Here is a 16,403-nt window from a genome sequence, read left to right on the forward strand (position 1 = left end):
ATGACCAATTGCAAAGTGCCTTGGTTTTGTGTGCCTAAATAATTAAAACTTTTTACTCCTATTGGTCATCTTTGAGTTGTACATAACATCACGATTCAGCAACAATTGATCATAAATGAATGAGCAGACATTTGTGGCCAGAGCCCTGTGATCACTGAATTACAATGGTAATTTAAGTTAAAGATGGGTGTAACATTATTCAATAAGTTTTGGTTTGGTGTTTAATTGTTCTTGTCAAAGTTATGATCTTTAGAGATGCATTTAAGTTTTTTTTATTTTAGTTTTTTTTTCTGTCAGGCTTTAGCAATAACTAGGTCTCTGATTTAAAACCCACTGATAAACACCAGAAAGATGACTAAATCCATTAGAGGAGATAGTGGCAAATACTAATTTTATTGACAATGTTATGAGCTGTTGTACTGCAGTATGAAAACATGCACCATAAGCAACATTAATTGTCAGCACATAACAATTCTCATGTAATGCAATATTCTTTTATCAGAAGGATAGGGATACCTGGCTTTCATTTTTACAATCTGAAAAGTTGCTATGCACTTGTATCAGTCCCTTTATTCAGCACTGTGATAGAAATGTACCCAAAGATGGTTCTACAGTTTTGTACATCAGAGGCTGAATTTTTTATCCATCCTCTTTGTTATTGACCTCAGGTCAGTCACATTGCATGGAGACTTTCTGTGAACTTAAATTTCTTTGTCTAGACACAATTGGATTTGGATCTTGATTTTGACTCGGGCATTTTAAGTATCCTTTGATCCACAAGAATCATACAGTATCTCCGGCTGTATGATTACAGATGTCATGCTCTGCCTCAGTCTCGAATCTTTTTCCTCTATTTTTTTTGTTTTTTGTTTAGCATCAACGGGTTTCCTTTAGCATTGATTTTTATATTTAGCTCCACTCATCTTCTCAGCAACATTATTCAGCCTTATTGTTCATGCTGAAGAAAGCACTCCTGTGTTTTTACCATTCAGGGAAATGCACAGTATTTTATTTCCTGTCATAATATATATATATATATTATGTATTCTGTAAGTTCAGCTGTTTCTTTAATATGTTTTCTGCTTGTCCTACATGCATGCAGTAAACCTTATATACACGTCTTTAGCAAGTTTTCTTATAATAATTGTTAGGAGATGGTGGCAATATATTTTATTGACGATAGATTTGTATTTTATTGTCTGATCAAGCAGATTTCTTACTTGCATCAGATTTTCTTGCTTGTGCTGTGAATTTCTGCAGTCGCTCCAGCGTCACAGACGTCTGGATACTTCTTTACTTCTTGATTGTTTTGTCTTTCTTAGCTTGTCAGTTTAGGTGAACCGACATCTTATGTAGGGTTGTTGTTGTGTCATAATCTTTGCAAGTTCAGATGGTGGATTGGATGAATGAAACGATCGTCAAGCATAGAATACTTTTTTATTAACCAAGCTGTGGTTGTATAACCTCTGAGGCCTTCACAGGACAGACAGCAGTATTCATACAGAGGTTAAATTACACAACGGTAGGCTATTATGATTTGCTATTTTTAGGACTTCTGAGGGGAATATTTTGCTCTTGATTGCACTGTAATAACTGTAGGTAAATGGACTGAATAGTGTTTGCCTTTCATTTGAAGTGCTTGCTTTGCAAAAATGTTGAGAACCATGTTTATACCTTATGCTTACAATTATACTCTGCTGTAACGTGATGACATACAATAATATTCAAGGGTGTGGATATTGTTTCATGGTACTTCAAGTTAATCCTTAATCATTTTATAATATATAATATTAGATTTTTTGGGTTTGCTTTAGTTTATCTACTTTTGTTCTTCTCAGTATTTCCATTGTGCTTTTGATTGCATAGCGAGTGCCTACACCTTGTCTGCATCGTATCACATTACACTAAAGCAGTGAGATGTGTTCAGACCTTTCATTTCTTATCACCTAACATCCTCCTCTCCTCCCCCTACATGTGCTACATGCTGGGGTGTGTGTGGGGTTATGAAAACAGTTAGGCTTAATAATTGATGTTCTGCATTTCAATCAATTTCAACACAGTGTTAGGCTAATTAAGGTTAGCGCCATCCTCCAGGGGCTGTCCATGTAAGAGAGTGTGAATAAAATTGTGTGTGTGCAGTAGCTGGTGTGTGTTCGCTTCCTGCTCCTGGGGCTCCAGTTCCATTTTATGTCCCAAAATACTTGGGAATTCTCTATTTCAGGAACAAGAGATGAGAGAGGATCTTCAACGACTGCTTCTCTTCCTCCCTTTCCCTCATTCTCTCTTTCTTGCTCTCGTCCTCCCCTCCTCCCTCTTTCTCTCCCCAGGCAGGATACTAAATGCAATTAACACAGCTGCTTTACTGCCTGCTAATTATTAACACACACACACACACACACACGCACTCAAACATTCCTTCACTTTTTCGCACACACACACAAACGGAAGTGATTATTTTATGCTGGACTAATTTAAAGTTCATTGACAGTTGGTTTAATTAATTAAATACAAAAGTCCCTTAAGAACTCCCAGACAGACACAACTTGCTCATACATTTAAAGTAAATATTTATTTATTGTGTGCCTTCGCTCACTAGCATTTTTTTAATACTTCAATCCCTGTAGTGTGCCGTTCACCCAGATACCTCAAGGTGTGTGTAAGTGTGATTCTGTGTGCGTTAATGAGTCTTTAACCCTCTGTGACAGTATTTAACATTACAGGAATAACTAAAAGTCCAATTAAGAAGCAGAGACAGCTTTATGTGCTGTGAAGTAGTTGCTCTCATTACATAAGCAACAGTGGGCCACACATTACAAAGCTGGCTGATGAAACAGCTATATGAATAGTATTTTAATTATTTAAATGTTTTTTTCTTCTCTATTTCTACATAAAAGCTATAAATGATTAATTCTTATATTTTTCACCATTTTAATTTCTTTGTGTTTGATCCTTTTCTTTTGACATTATTTATAACCCTTAATCCAGAACACTTAAATAATCACAGAATGTGAGCTGCTGATTATGTTAAATACATTCACAATCTACAATATTAAAACCATGTGTTCAAGATATTGCATTTACCCTGATTAATTCAAACGGCTGTTCTTGTCAACTTTTTCAGGTGAAACGGCTGCTCTCTGCTGTTGGTTTGTCAGACCTAAACAAAGAGCTCAGTGAGGGCCTGTTACCTACTCGGGTAAAGAGTAAAAGAGTACAAAGCCAAAACTAAAGGTGCTCTAGTTGCAGAACCCACAGAATAATGACTTGAAAACTCAAGATGTTCCACACTGTGGTAAATCTTGGAGGATGTGCTGAGAAGTCAAAGTAAGACCTGTATTGCTGGTGTTGTTAGAGGTGTAAGCAATCTCTAGCCATCTAGGCTATCCTTAAAAATGATGCCTGTGGTAGTATTAAAAGACAGTCTAATATACCCTGCATACCTCTGGATTCCAATGGTACAGACCAAGGAGGAAGTCCCTTCTCAAAGAAAGTAGACAAAAAAAAAAACCTTGCTCCTTTGCAAATCCATCTGCGCAAAGAAGATTTTTAGTCTTCTATTTTGTAGTTTGATGAAGCAAAAATGGAAATTTTTGGCTACAATTATTGAGCCTTCTTGTGGCAACCACTTCCAGCTTTTAGCAGCTGGAAGGTAGGGCTGCAGTGATACAATAATCTCACGATACAATACAATACGATACATGATTTCTGCTCACGATATGATATATATTGCGATATTCAGCAACGATACAATTCAATACACTTTTGCTATTTTCTGAATATTTTAGAGGGACAGAATGATTTTGGTGACATTTTGTGACTGTTATGGAGTTGGATTGAATTAATTTAACTGAAATTGATTAAACTACAACTACACAATACCTGGCTCTGGTTGGACATGGACACAGACTTAAAGTCGACAGTTGGACAAATGAATCAAAGTGGTGAGAAAACATGTTTCTTTTAATTGAACAGTACAAACTGTAGCTTACATGCATTGGTAAAGTCATAAAGTGCACCAAGTACCCTGCTCTGAATAGTTTGATACCTTTTTAACCTTGACACTTAACATCTGAAGGAATCACTCTAAGCCTGATGACTAATCACTCTCCGGCGAAGCAGCAGTGAGTGAGCAAGGTGACAGTTGGATGTTACGATACTTGTGGATGAATATCACGTATCAATGTATAATGACTATTTCTAGGAAGAAATATCTATATATTGCAAATCGATATTATTACACAGCCCTACTGGAAGGAACATGATCAAGTAATTTGCAAGTGAGAAAGAAACATTAAGTTTTTTAAGAAAGATATTGGTACTTGGCAGCTTTGTGTGTAGCAGTTCAATTAGTTTTATCCTTTTTAAATATTGCTGTGACTGTAAACCTGGGGAGATTTAAAATAATATATATTTTCTTGTAGCCATTTCCTGACTTGTGAAAACCACATCTGCCTACTGGAATGGAAATTCTCATACTTTCAAATGTTGAAGATTCAGTCAGTCATGTCATAGTTATACTTGGAAAAAAGTTAAGTCTATTGATTACATTTGTAGAGACTGATGAAATACAGCATATTTACATTTACTTTATGAATTGTAGAATTTTATTTAATACAATTATGCTTTAGTTTCATCTATGATTGTTTAAAACATTTTTCCCTTTTGAATAAATGTACTTGAGCCAAAAGTTGGATTTATATATATTTTTAGTGTGAAATTAGAATAAAAATGAATTTATTTCAAATTTTTTCACATTTCAGCATGGGTGCTAATAAATGTGAAGTTGGAACTCTTCGTTTTAAATCTCCCTGATTTATAAACACTATTTCATCCATTCATTGTTCTAGCTCAGAGTTAGTGATACAGTTAAAGTGGGCTCCAGCTCTACTGAAATAAATATAAGTTGGAGATGTAAGATCATTGGATGTGCGTTGAGAAGATGAATCCTGCTCTGCTCTTGAAGTTCAAGAGTGAGGAGAAGCCATGCGTTGCTCAAGTAATCGGACACCAGGTGTGTTTGTTTAATAATATCAAACAACGGTACCAAGCTAAAGGACAAAGTCTGATACTGAAAGATCAAGAGGGCCTTTGAAACAAACAAGATGTCATGTGGACGTGTGTGTTCTTGTTGTGGTGGACTCAGGTGTTGAAGTACATCCCCATTACACTTAGGATTTGTCAGAACAGAAGGGTGGAAACACAACGCCACCGTCTTTCCACCTCATGACCTCTTCTCATTTTGTCCACACAATAAGTTCCTTTGTTCTGGGTTTATCCACTTTCAATTCCCATGTTACAGAGTCTTTCTTCTGTCCGCATTGATAATTGTGCACCTCATGCAGAGCATGTAATTGTAATAAGTTCTGCATCAATCAAGGCCTTTACACATTTTTTTAATATCCAATTGTATACCCACTCTCAATGTCTAGCATTATTAATCATATTTAAACCTTTATGATGGTATGAATAAAATACAATTTCACTGGAAATATTTCTATGACTGCTGGATGGACAGCAAGAGCATAGAAAGAGGGACAAATGGACATATGAATGGATGTAAACCATGGATGGATGTAAAAACGGATGAATGGACAAATGAATCCAAAATGTATGGACGGACAAACTAATGAGGACATAGATGCATGGACAATAGATGATCATGCCAATGAATGAATAGACAGATTGATGAATAATTGATTCATGGGCAATGTATGGACAAATGTTAGAAAGGACATGAAAGATGGATAGGTTCTCTGGTTAACTTATATGTGGTATATGTATATACTTCCATAATGATAAAAGCATCCGGAACTGATTATATTTCTAAGGTACTATTAGAACATATCTTAGAACCATAATTTAACATGAAGAAACACAAACCAATATCTATTTAAGTACTGCACAATGCAAAGAGAAATTTGGTCCCAAAAATAAATCTTTCAGTTTAAAATGTCATTACTACTTATTGTTTAGAGAGAAAAGGCCATCTGTACAATAGCTGCATGTCTTTTAATGTTTGATAAATAGATAACAGCATAAAAAGTTTCAAGTCCAACAAGTAGTGCATTTTTCTCATCCTTGTCTCAGCAGAAAATATGAAAAAACAAACCTTTCTCTTTGCAGCCGTAGTAGAAAGATGAGAGGGCTGCAACAATGAATTGTTGGACATTTGTTGTGCTCTTTGCAAACTGCAACATTTAATCATTTACTTCACAGTTCACATTTTGTTTAGATACAGGGCCAGATCTGTAAAGCAAAAGTTCAGTTAAACTGAATATCCTTCCAAACTTGTGAGAATGTAAGAAATCATATTCATATATATTACGTAAGCTCGCCAGTATTATACATTTTTGTAATCTTATCCTATTTACAAAAAGTGAGAGTTGGTATGTTGAACTGTGTTAATGTAAAGTACATTTGACAGATGAGCACCATAAGTATTCTTTAGTTTCTTTCATTTGTGTTGTTTGTTTATGGATAGCCATTTGAAACAACCACTTTAAAGCTTTTAAGCATTTTATTTATTTTTGTTATGACTAATTTGTTACCCTAAATATGAGAAAATCTTATTAAACTATTTCTTATTTTGTTTAATTCATCCCATATGTTGTGTGTGTTTTTCTACTTGTACAGATTCAAACTTAGTAAGAACTAATCTATTCATTTTTTATTTTCTATATCTGTAAACACAGAGAGCTGTAGTAGCACAGCAAAAAACACGGGTACTGTGTAGGGGGTACGACCTCCAGCTGAGGCAGGGAACCATATTGTGTTCATGTGTGCGTGTGTGAGTCCATGTATTCCTCTGTTATTCACCACTAACCTTACCATCTTGTGTGTGTCTGGTCTTGTGTGTGTTTGAATGCATGCATGAATATGTGAAGTGTGGCATATGGGGTCTGCGTGTGTGTGTATGTGTGTGAGTGAGTGGGGGCCCTGGCCAGGGCTTTGTTATTGATGCTCTTGCCTCGGGGTACGTCGGGGGAATAATGTGCGCGGGAGTGTTCTTGTGTAAGTGTGTGCGTGTGTGTACAGGGGGTCATGCAGTGTCATCAAGCGGCGGCTGGTGAAAGATGGCCAGCACTGACATGATCAGTCATCTGTTGATCAAGATGTAATGCTGCGCCCTGTCGCACTTTCTCAGTCTGAATTCACTGTTAACTCAATTTCACTTTCTTTCTTTTTCATTGTGACCCGACTGTGTGTCCTTTTTTTTCTTTCTTCACCCAAAATGTTAACATTTAGGATTATACTTGTTTCCTTAGACTTTCTATGTCTATTATTTAAAGCACAACATGGTTCTCTGCTGCTGGATGTCTAGCTGAACTATGAATTCTCTCTATATTCCATAGTATTTTATCCTTTTACTCAATACATTCTTGTCTGTAGCCTTCCACTCTTCTTACTTTTTTACTTTCTCACTCTCATATTCCTTATCTTTCATTTCCTTTCATTAAAGTATCATGTTGCATTTACACACACATAAGCACCGAGCCAGGAAATGATAAAACACCATCTCGGTCATGTGAGCATGTTACATGGGCAGTTTGAGACACAGACATTGTTCGTACATGGATGCACACCCAAAAACTGCGGTAAGAAGGTAAGTGCTTGAGCAACTGTGGTTAACAGTAAAGCACCATCTAAAGTGCTCTGTCCTGCGGTGAAAAGCTAACAGGCTTCAAAGAGTTTGTTTTTTTTAATGTTATGACGCGGATGTTTTTGTGGTTAGAAGATAATGGGGTTTTACTGTGTGGTTAAGAGTTGTGTGTATCATTGTGTGTGTGTGTGTGTGCGTGTGTGTGTGTGCCTATGCATGTTCTTCACATGCTAAGAAATGAGTATATTGTTAACAAGAGTTTCAGTGCAGTTAATTGGTAAAGTGCCATATTATAAGAATGAAATATCACTAAGACTTGTTACAATGAGGATTGAAGTTGTGTAAATATATGTTTATATTCTAGCAAAAGAGGAAGGTGTTCTTGATGGTAATCTGTCTCGTAACATTTAGTGTTTTTGCTAGACTGTTTTTTTTTTTTTTTACATTTTCATATTTCAGCAACATTTCTGTGTTTTGGGAATCCAAGGTTTCAAAGTGTTTGACTAAAATCTAAAATCTGCATATGTATTCTCCATTTAATCTGAAAGCCCAAATAGTACTTGCCTACAGAAGTGGACTGAATTAACTGTACAAGGTATTTCAGGCCTTAGAAGATGAGCAGAGTGCACTGGAAACAATGGCTTAATGAACACAAACGGAGACAAGGAACAAGTCAAATTGAGACATCAGAGAGGAAGGGAGGAGGAGTTTGGATGATTTTCTCAACAGGAACAGGAACTTTGGCCAGATTTGATGGGAAGATGGACAGATCTAAAATATGTTTGAAGCTGTAAAGACCTGACACTGATCAGTAATCTTAAGCTAAGAAGAATGAGTAAAAATGATTTCCACTTCAGTCATTTTTTTTATGTTTGTCACATACAATTCTAAAAAATCTATCAAAGATGTGATTGTAGTGTGACGAAATATAAAAGTTTTCTGTAAGCTCATATTTTATTTATGCTATTCTCTGTTCAACTGAGTAAAGATGGTAAAAATAAAATTATCTGAAAGTACTTGTTTAAAATATTGATTCAATTTTTGAAATTGGCAAAATAAATTAGAGACATTTTCAAATTTTACATATTTTTTCTGAAATTTTCTGAAAAAGAACATGCTTCACAAAATCACTTAGTCGGTGGGTGTAATGCATTTTAATATCTGTTCTGTGTTTATGGAGACTGCTGGGCGACTGTGTGCTCTAAGAAAATTCAAATATCAGATTAAGTCTCGAGCATGACGTGTAATCCACTTCAAATGACTCCGGTTGATATGGAGGGGCATAAAATCTTGATCAGGATATCCAGACCCATTACTCTGTTAGTGTTGTTTTCAGTGGAAAATAGATAATGTCTTTACAATGTGTGGTTAGACTCAAGACCAGCACAGTTCACTGTGCCCTGACCTCAACTGATGCATAATGTAAGAGCACTGACCGCACTGATGTATTAGTGGACTAAATGACTGTATTAATGGTGTTCAATGCAGGGAGGAAGAGGCTAAGAGGCCCGAGAAATGCTTTAAGTGAAGGTGTGGAACAGAGATTGGCTAGAGTGCATGGGTGTGCATGCAAACGCGCTGGAGTCTGAAACGTCCAGAAAGACCAGGGAATTCCCCTCAAGTTAAGACCTTTATTGATATTTTTATTTAAATAAAGATGCAATGCTTGAGCTAACTTTTTTTTTCCAATATGAAACCATCAGAGGCCAACTGCATGAAGAAATACTTATAATTCTTCTAATGTACTATCATAGACCATTCTGTACAACAAGAACAAAACTGAAGATCTCCAAGCTAGAATATCTGAGTCTATTCCACCATGTACATTTTTTTATTTCAGATATGTTAAAACTTTTTCATTACATACTTGTAATACTTTACATCTTAAATCTTTAATTTTATTAATTTGAGGCTTTGCATGCATGGATTACAATCAAGTCTTAAATTGCAGTATGAGGACGTTTTTCAATTCAAATCATTTGCTTGACAATTGAATCAATAATGTGAACTTAAACTCTCAAGTTGAAGTGTTGGACATTTAACAGATTACACCATTTCATACTTTATACATTGATACGTGATAAACATCAAATTGGGGGTGACTATGAAAAGTAAGCAAGGAACTACAAAAGGAACTACAAGATTTTCCACTAAAGAAATGTTGAAAATCTGTATAGTTTGATGTAATATTTTCCATTTTAAAAGTTCTTATTTATTTAGCAAGATCCATATATAATCTCGGGGTTAACAACGTTCTGTGAGAACAGTGTTCGTTGAGAATCTTTAAAGACTTTTCAACATTTTAACACATTTCAACCACAAACTTCATTGTATTTAATTCAAATATTAGGTAACGGATCAACAAAATTGTTGATCCATCACGCTGAACCATTCATTCTATGTTGTTTGTTTATGATTGTTGTCTTTCAGGAAGTTACAACTCTCTCAGTTTCAAATCTTTTCTAACTCTTATCCTCATATCCAACCAGCTTTTCTATCCCTAAAGAGGAAAATAATTTCCTTTACATGAGGGAACCATCAATGTGTTTTGCCAGCTAAATGGTAGGCGCACTTCAGTGTTTGCATTCTCAAAACTACAAAAAAGTTTCTAGTTGTAACAGGATAAATGGAAAAAAAATGTTTTTTTTGTTTTGCAAGGCTCTGTAGATAGACTTAGTAGTGATGATGGCCATGTTAATGGAATGAATAATTTTAAAATCTGATTTTGCCTGCATGTCTGTTTCATTGTACCCTATGCATACTCTAATATTTGTCCCCTGCACAAGAAACATTATCCCAACCTTTCTCCATGCAAATCTTTCCTCTTGTCACTCTCTTTCCTCTTTGGCCTTGGATTCCTCCCTGGTTCTTTGGTGTCTTTATCATTTTGTAAACAACTGTCATATCTGGCCCTCTTAAATAGCCTTCAGAGTTTTGTTGGCACACACACACACGCCCACACACACACACGCACACACACACATTCGCACACACTCCAACATATCTCATCAATGTTTCAGACCCACGGCTGCATATCAGCTAGCTATACCCATGTCTAGTCTCACTTATTTACATCCGGCTGCCCCCGCACATCTGAAACCTCAACACCAACATCAATGATTCATTAGCCAATGTTTTAGCAAATGCATACCTCCTCTGTCGATACGAAGTAGAGTGGGGGGTGCAGGGACGGGGGGTTTGAATGGCAAGAGAACGGGGCAGACAGTTGAAGTAATGGAGATTAGAGGCAAAGAAGACAGGAAAGAAATGTGAAATAAGAGATCAGTAACTGAAATAATGATGAAGAGAGTGGACAAGAAAATTTGGACAAAAGAGGGGGAAAGAAGAAAAGATGACTAAGGCTTTTCAGTGTTTCAAGACAGTGTCCAACACTTGATCCCTCTTTTACGAATGAAACATGGTCTTTTTTATTTTATTTTTGTCAGAAATCAATGTCATTCAGCAGACATACAGACACAGGAGTCCAATATGTCTTTTACTCTTTAGATTTCAGTAGAACATGACCCTGCTCCCTCCTGGGGCTTTGTAGAAGTTCATGAACATTTACACATTGATTTTGAAAATTGTCCCTGTGTTTTGAGATTGCTGTGGTTTTTGTGGTGTACTGTTACATAAGATATAAAAAGAATGAAACCAAATAGGGAGGAAGGGATTTGCATGATAGTAGTAAGCATAAATGTCAGTAACCACTTTTCTTGGCTTATCCCCCTGGGTTCCTTGACATTTTTATTTAATTTTGCAATATTTTGGCGGTGTTTATGAAACTTGCATAAAATTATGCATTATGGCAATCTGAAATGGCAGTTTTTACTTTTATGGGGCACAGGTGGAACACAACAAAAGGGTTATTTAAAGTCAAGTTTTATTTAAAGCAATAAAATGTAAATATAAATGACAATCAATATAGTTTAATTTGCAAATATGAGACTCTTTACACAATATTTTGGTCTGACCATGATATGCCATGTTCATGTTTCTATTACAAGGAAATTGGTTTAAAGATCGTTATTTATTATAATTATAAAGTGTGAACAAATGTCTGTTCCCTTACAGATTTCTGTGTTTGCTTTTTTTTCATATGTTAACTTAAGTAAACATAAAAGCAGCTTTCCAGTGAAAACTGTTGAGGAAAAACAGCGATCAGAACCAACCTGACCCCATGTGAAGAAGAAGCATTTGCCCCTAAACATAGCTAGTCCTGCAATCAAGTGATGACTATGATGGTGTTTTTTACATCACTGTAGAGAAACTTCAGCCTGTTCTTTTCAATAGATTGGTATTGATACAGCCGGATTGGAAGAATTTTGATCACGCATGGCTTGTTTAGCATCATGTCACAGCATTAGAGATGTAATCAAGTCTAAACTTTAATTGGAGACATTTGTTGTGCTTCTGATCATTGTCCTCCTGCTTATCTCAAAGGCTTAAGGTCAAAAACTAACAACTTATATTTGCCTTGAGGATTTTCAGGGGGAGAGCTGACTTTTTTTTTTTCTTAATGTTGTTTTTTTCATATGCTGAAATAATTTTACACCAGCTGTTGGAGAACAAACACCTTCTAAAACTTTCCAATTTTAGAACATTGAACATTGAGTTTTATTTTCCCAAAACTCAGTTTGCCCAGTTTTTCTTATTGAATCATGAATACTGATCTTAACTGAGGCTAGTGAGGGTTACCACTGTTCCACATTTCCTCCAGCGGGAGTGCGGGAAATGTCACGGTCAGACAGTGGGGGGGGTTACCCCGTCAGATCGTCGGTTTCCTAAAAACGCGCATTTGGTCAGTGCGACACCCGCTGGACTGCGCACAGAGTAAAAAAACTTGTGAAGACAAAATGACCTCGTCTCTTTAGACTGCGGGAGGGTTGTAGAAAATTGCCCAAACTCCCAAAGTCTTATAGAAATATAGATGGGTTTGAGAGTTTGGTGCTCATCTGTTCTGTCAAGTTATGTTTTTCTGATATTTGGAATTGCTGATAATTTGTCACATCAAAGCAAAAGTGGTAGACAAAACAAATCTGTAAGGCAGCACATTTTCTTTTTTACAATGGAGGTGATTAAGTAATTTTTTTAGTTCTTACATTGTTTTTATGTCTTTTACGTCAGAACAGCAATACCTACTAGTATATGATAAATGCAAAGATAATTGGGAAGCCCAAACCTGTAAGTAAAAACAAAGACAGAAGAATTAAAACGGGGGCGATTGGCCTTGACTTTGACAAAGACTTGTTTCAGGGTAACAAGGACAAGACACTTCTATGTTTCTGTCTCTCCCTCATCATGCTCTCCGTTTCTCTCTCTCCTTTTCTGTCATTTGGCGCCCAGGGTGAAATTATGATAATAAGAGAAAGGAAAAGCTATTACCATGGCTGCTCTCTCATTATGTAAATGATATTAAACAGGCCCACTGTGTGTGCAAGTGTGTGTGGCTCTGTGGTGTGTATTCAAGCCTGATCAGCTGAGCAAGTTGCCGCATGTAGACACATTTGTTTGTGTACACAAAGTTTGTTCGTGTGTTGCCTTACTTGTCTGCTTAGATGTGTGTGTCTTTTTACAGCTGTTTGTCTATGCGTGTGTGTGTGTCCTGGTGCTGCGGGTGCTAATCTTCATACAGTGATTACAAGGTGTCAAACTCTGCCACATTGATTATGAAATGTTAATTACATGTTATGTTTCCACCTGCTTTGATAACAAATAAGAACAGGATGGTGCCTATAAAAACTTCCCCACATTTTGTCCCATTTAAATCAACATTAACCACATTTTACTGGGACTTTATGTGATAAGCCATCACATAATTGTGAAGGGTAGAATTTGCATGTTTTTCACATTTTGTTTTCACTAATAAAACTCTATGAAGTTATGAATGCCTTTGTATTGTCCCCCCTTAACTGTGACGCTCTAAAAACATTGAATAGAATTTATGTCTAATTCATTTGGTGTATTAATAAAGTTATGTGAAGGGCTCAAAGTTTTGATAGAGGAAATTTGTGAATAAACATCACTGTGAAAACATCACAGAGATTAAATAATGGGGGAGTTTTAAAGTAGGTTTAGATTATTAAACTATACCCCCAGAAAGGTAGTTGCTCTGGTTCACGTTCTTGAGATCCAATAACCTGAAGCATACAAAGAGAGTTGCCTAGTTAAAGTGCAGACCTAAATCTAGTTAAGAGTGTGACAGATACTGTCCATTCAATCTTACTAAAACAATGACCTGAATCAAAGGTAGAATCAGTGATTCTAATTGCCCTGTAAGTGACCTTAATGGCCTTGTTAATCTGATTTCTTTTTCCTGTGACATTTAAGTCTGTTGGCTTCAGTCATGTTCTGAACTGAAGAAACCTTTACTGTGAGAGAGAAAATCTCTTCAAGAATTGGGTTTTCTAAGTAGAAAACTCTCCCTTTTTTGCTGCGTATAATGCATTTTTATTTTTTTTTTAAATCAATGAATATTTTTGCTAATTTATTCAGCTGCTTAATAGAAAGGCTTACGGTATGTCAGTTGAATTGATATATTTTTAAATGTGAAATCTTTAGCCTTACATTTTTGTGTAAATGGACCACAAATACAAATATCAATGATCCAGGTTGAATTTAATCCGTGTATGGTTCGTTCTTTAGTTTTCTCGTTTCAAAATAAAATTGCAAAAACAAAACAAGCATGTGTTTTTTTGTTTTTTCGTTTTTAAAACAAAATTAGAAAAACGTAAATTGCAAAAATAAAAAAGAAAATGAGCTGTCAATTTCGATTTTCATTAAATTTTTTGGCAAGCGGTCTGACCCGGAAGTTCTCCCTGTCCGGTTTACACGGGGACGGGCCGTATCACACACATTATGCAGGCTGCAGGGAGACAAGCTTGTTGGTTTCAGGCTCTATACTGTAGTATTTTCTGCCACCCGCAAGTCAATGTAAGTAAAGCTCCTGTGAGAAACAAATAATACCAGAGATCTGGTCACCGAGAAAAATGGTTAGCCTGAGGTTTTAGTTAAGTTTTTTATTTTGAAAGGCCAGAGCACCGGGGAGTGGCTTTCCACTGCAGCCACACCCGTCTCGTCTCTGGACCAGCAAGATGGCTTCCATTGCACTGCGCCTCCAGCAGCGACAAACAGAGGTAAGTACACTATTAATGTGTCACAAAAAGTTGTTTTAAGATGTTTTTAGGCTAGAAAGTAGCTATTATAGCTTCATTTACGCACTTAGTTATGTGCAGTTAGAAATATACTCCAGAGTTTGCGGAGGATCGTAGCTCCGCTAACGGGGCCAGGCGGCTCCAGGCGGTTCCAGGCGGCTCCAGGCTCAGCGGCCGGTTGGAGTGTGTTCACCCCGCTAACCGCGGTCTGGGCAAGTCACCTTGTCTATTCTGCTGCTTGGTATCTGATCGTAGCGTCTCAAAGTGTAACATGAAGTGTTTAATGTGTTTACATATATACTGTTTGATACGTGTGTCAAAATATAATATTCCTCTCTGCAGAGTTCGATCCTTCTGAAGATGTTAGTATCTTCTAAACATTGACATCATCCAGTACCAGTTATTAATATTCCCTTCCTCTGATCTTTTTGTAGTTTGTAAATTCATATTATTTGTGTGTGTGAAAATATTCTTCCCTTCGATTGGCTTCTTATGTGCAGTGTGAATTTTTTATTGTTTCATACAGGAGGAGAGGCCTCAGCTCCAGGTTTGGATGCAGCTTCCCAGAATCTCCCAGAGATCCTCTTCCTCCTCCTGACATCATCTTCTTCACTGTCTCCTCATCTTTTGTATACATAAATTATAGGAATATTTTTTATGATTCCCCAAACACAGGCTGAATATCTGCTTGTATGTTATTGTAATAAATACATTTTTATGAAAATGTTTTGTCTGTTTATTTTGTAAGATTTGAGTTTAAAGCTCTGATTACATAAAAGTTGATAGAAATTAAATATTTTTTCTTTTAATGTTTCTTGCTTATAAATCCAGTGCTAAGAAATAATGAAAAGTATCAACTCAAAAGTTGTTCATTATGTTTAGTCAGTTGAGTCTAATAAATTATAATAAGTGGGACACGCTGTAGGGATTACGTCTCTACTGGCCTGGGAACGCCTGGGATTCCCCCAGAGGAGCTGGAACAAGTGGCTGGGAGAGGAAGTCTGGGCCTCCCGTCTGAAGCTGCTGACCACACGACCCGACCCCGGATGAAGCGGAAGAAAATAGATGGATGGATAAATAGTCTCATTAAGGGGACAGAGGTTTTCATTTCTAATTGGACAGTCATACATCACTTATAAAAATGTGAAAAGATATTGTGAGGTGTTAAACCACAGAAGAGGAGAAGGGACCAACACCTACTGATTGTTGTTTTTTTAGATTGAAGTCTGAATTCTGAGATTAAAGTCACAAGGATGACCTTTTTTTTCTTTCCCAAATCCTCTTCCGTAGGCAAACATTTATTTAGTTAAGCTTTTAATAATCTGGCAAATTATTTCAAACATTTCCTACCTGGTAGAAATTTATTTCTACCAGAAATAAATTTCTATTTCTGGTATCTATTTCCAGGTATTTACCTGAAATAGATACTACCTATTAGTATATTGTATATAACATTTTTTTATATATACAATATATATATATATATATATATATATATATATATATACACAATATATTGTATATTTATTTTGGATAAATACACTATTTATCCAGGATATTGTATATTTTGGATAACCTTTTTCGCATGCTTGTTCATGACATACTGGGTTATAATTGGTATGCTAATGCTATTCAGAAAGGAAAAACTT

At 36.1% G+C, this 16,403-nt stretch overlaps 1 long non-coding RNA gene across 1 annotated transcript; it reads left to right on the forward strand.

Moving 5' to 3' along the window:
• The first annotated feature begins 14,450 nt into the window (after positions 1-14,450).
• LOC145551312 (uncharacterized) lies at positions 14,451-15,478 on the forward strand. Its single transcript, XR_014087122.1, has 2 exons — positions 14,451-14,736; positions 15,281-15,478. It is a non-coding gene; the product is annotated as an uncharacterized LOC145551312 (long non-coding RNA).
• The last annotated feature ends 925 nt before the right edge of the window (positions 15,479-16,403 follow it).

This window comes from Poecilia reticulata, chromosome 4, assembly GCF_904066995.2.
Source record: "Poecilia reticulata chromosome 4, P_reticulata-male-v2, whole genome shotgun sequence".
NCBI lineage: Eukaryota > Metazoa > Chordata > Actinopteri > Cyprinodontiformes > Poeciliidae > Poecilia > Poecilia reticulata.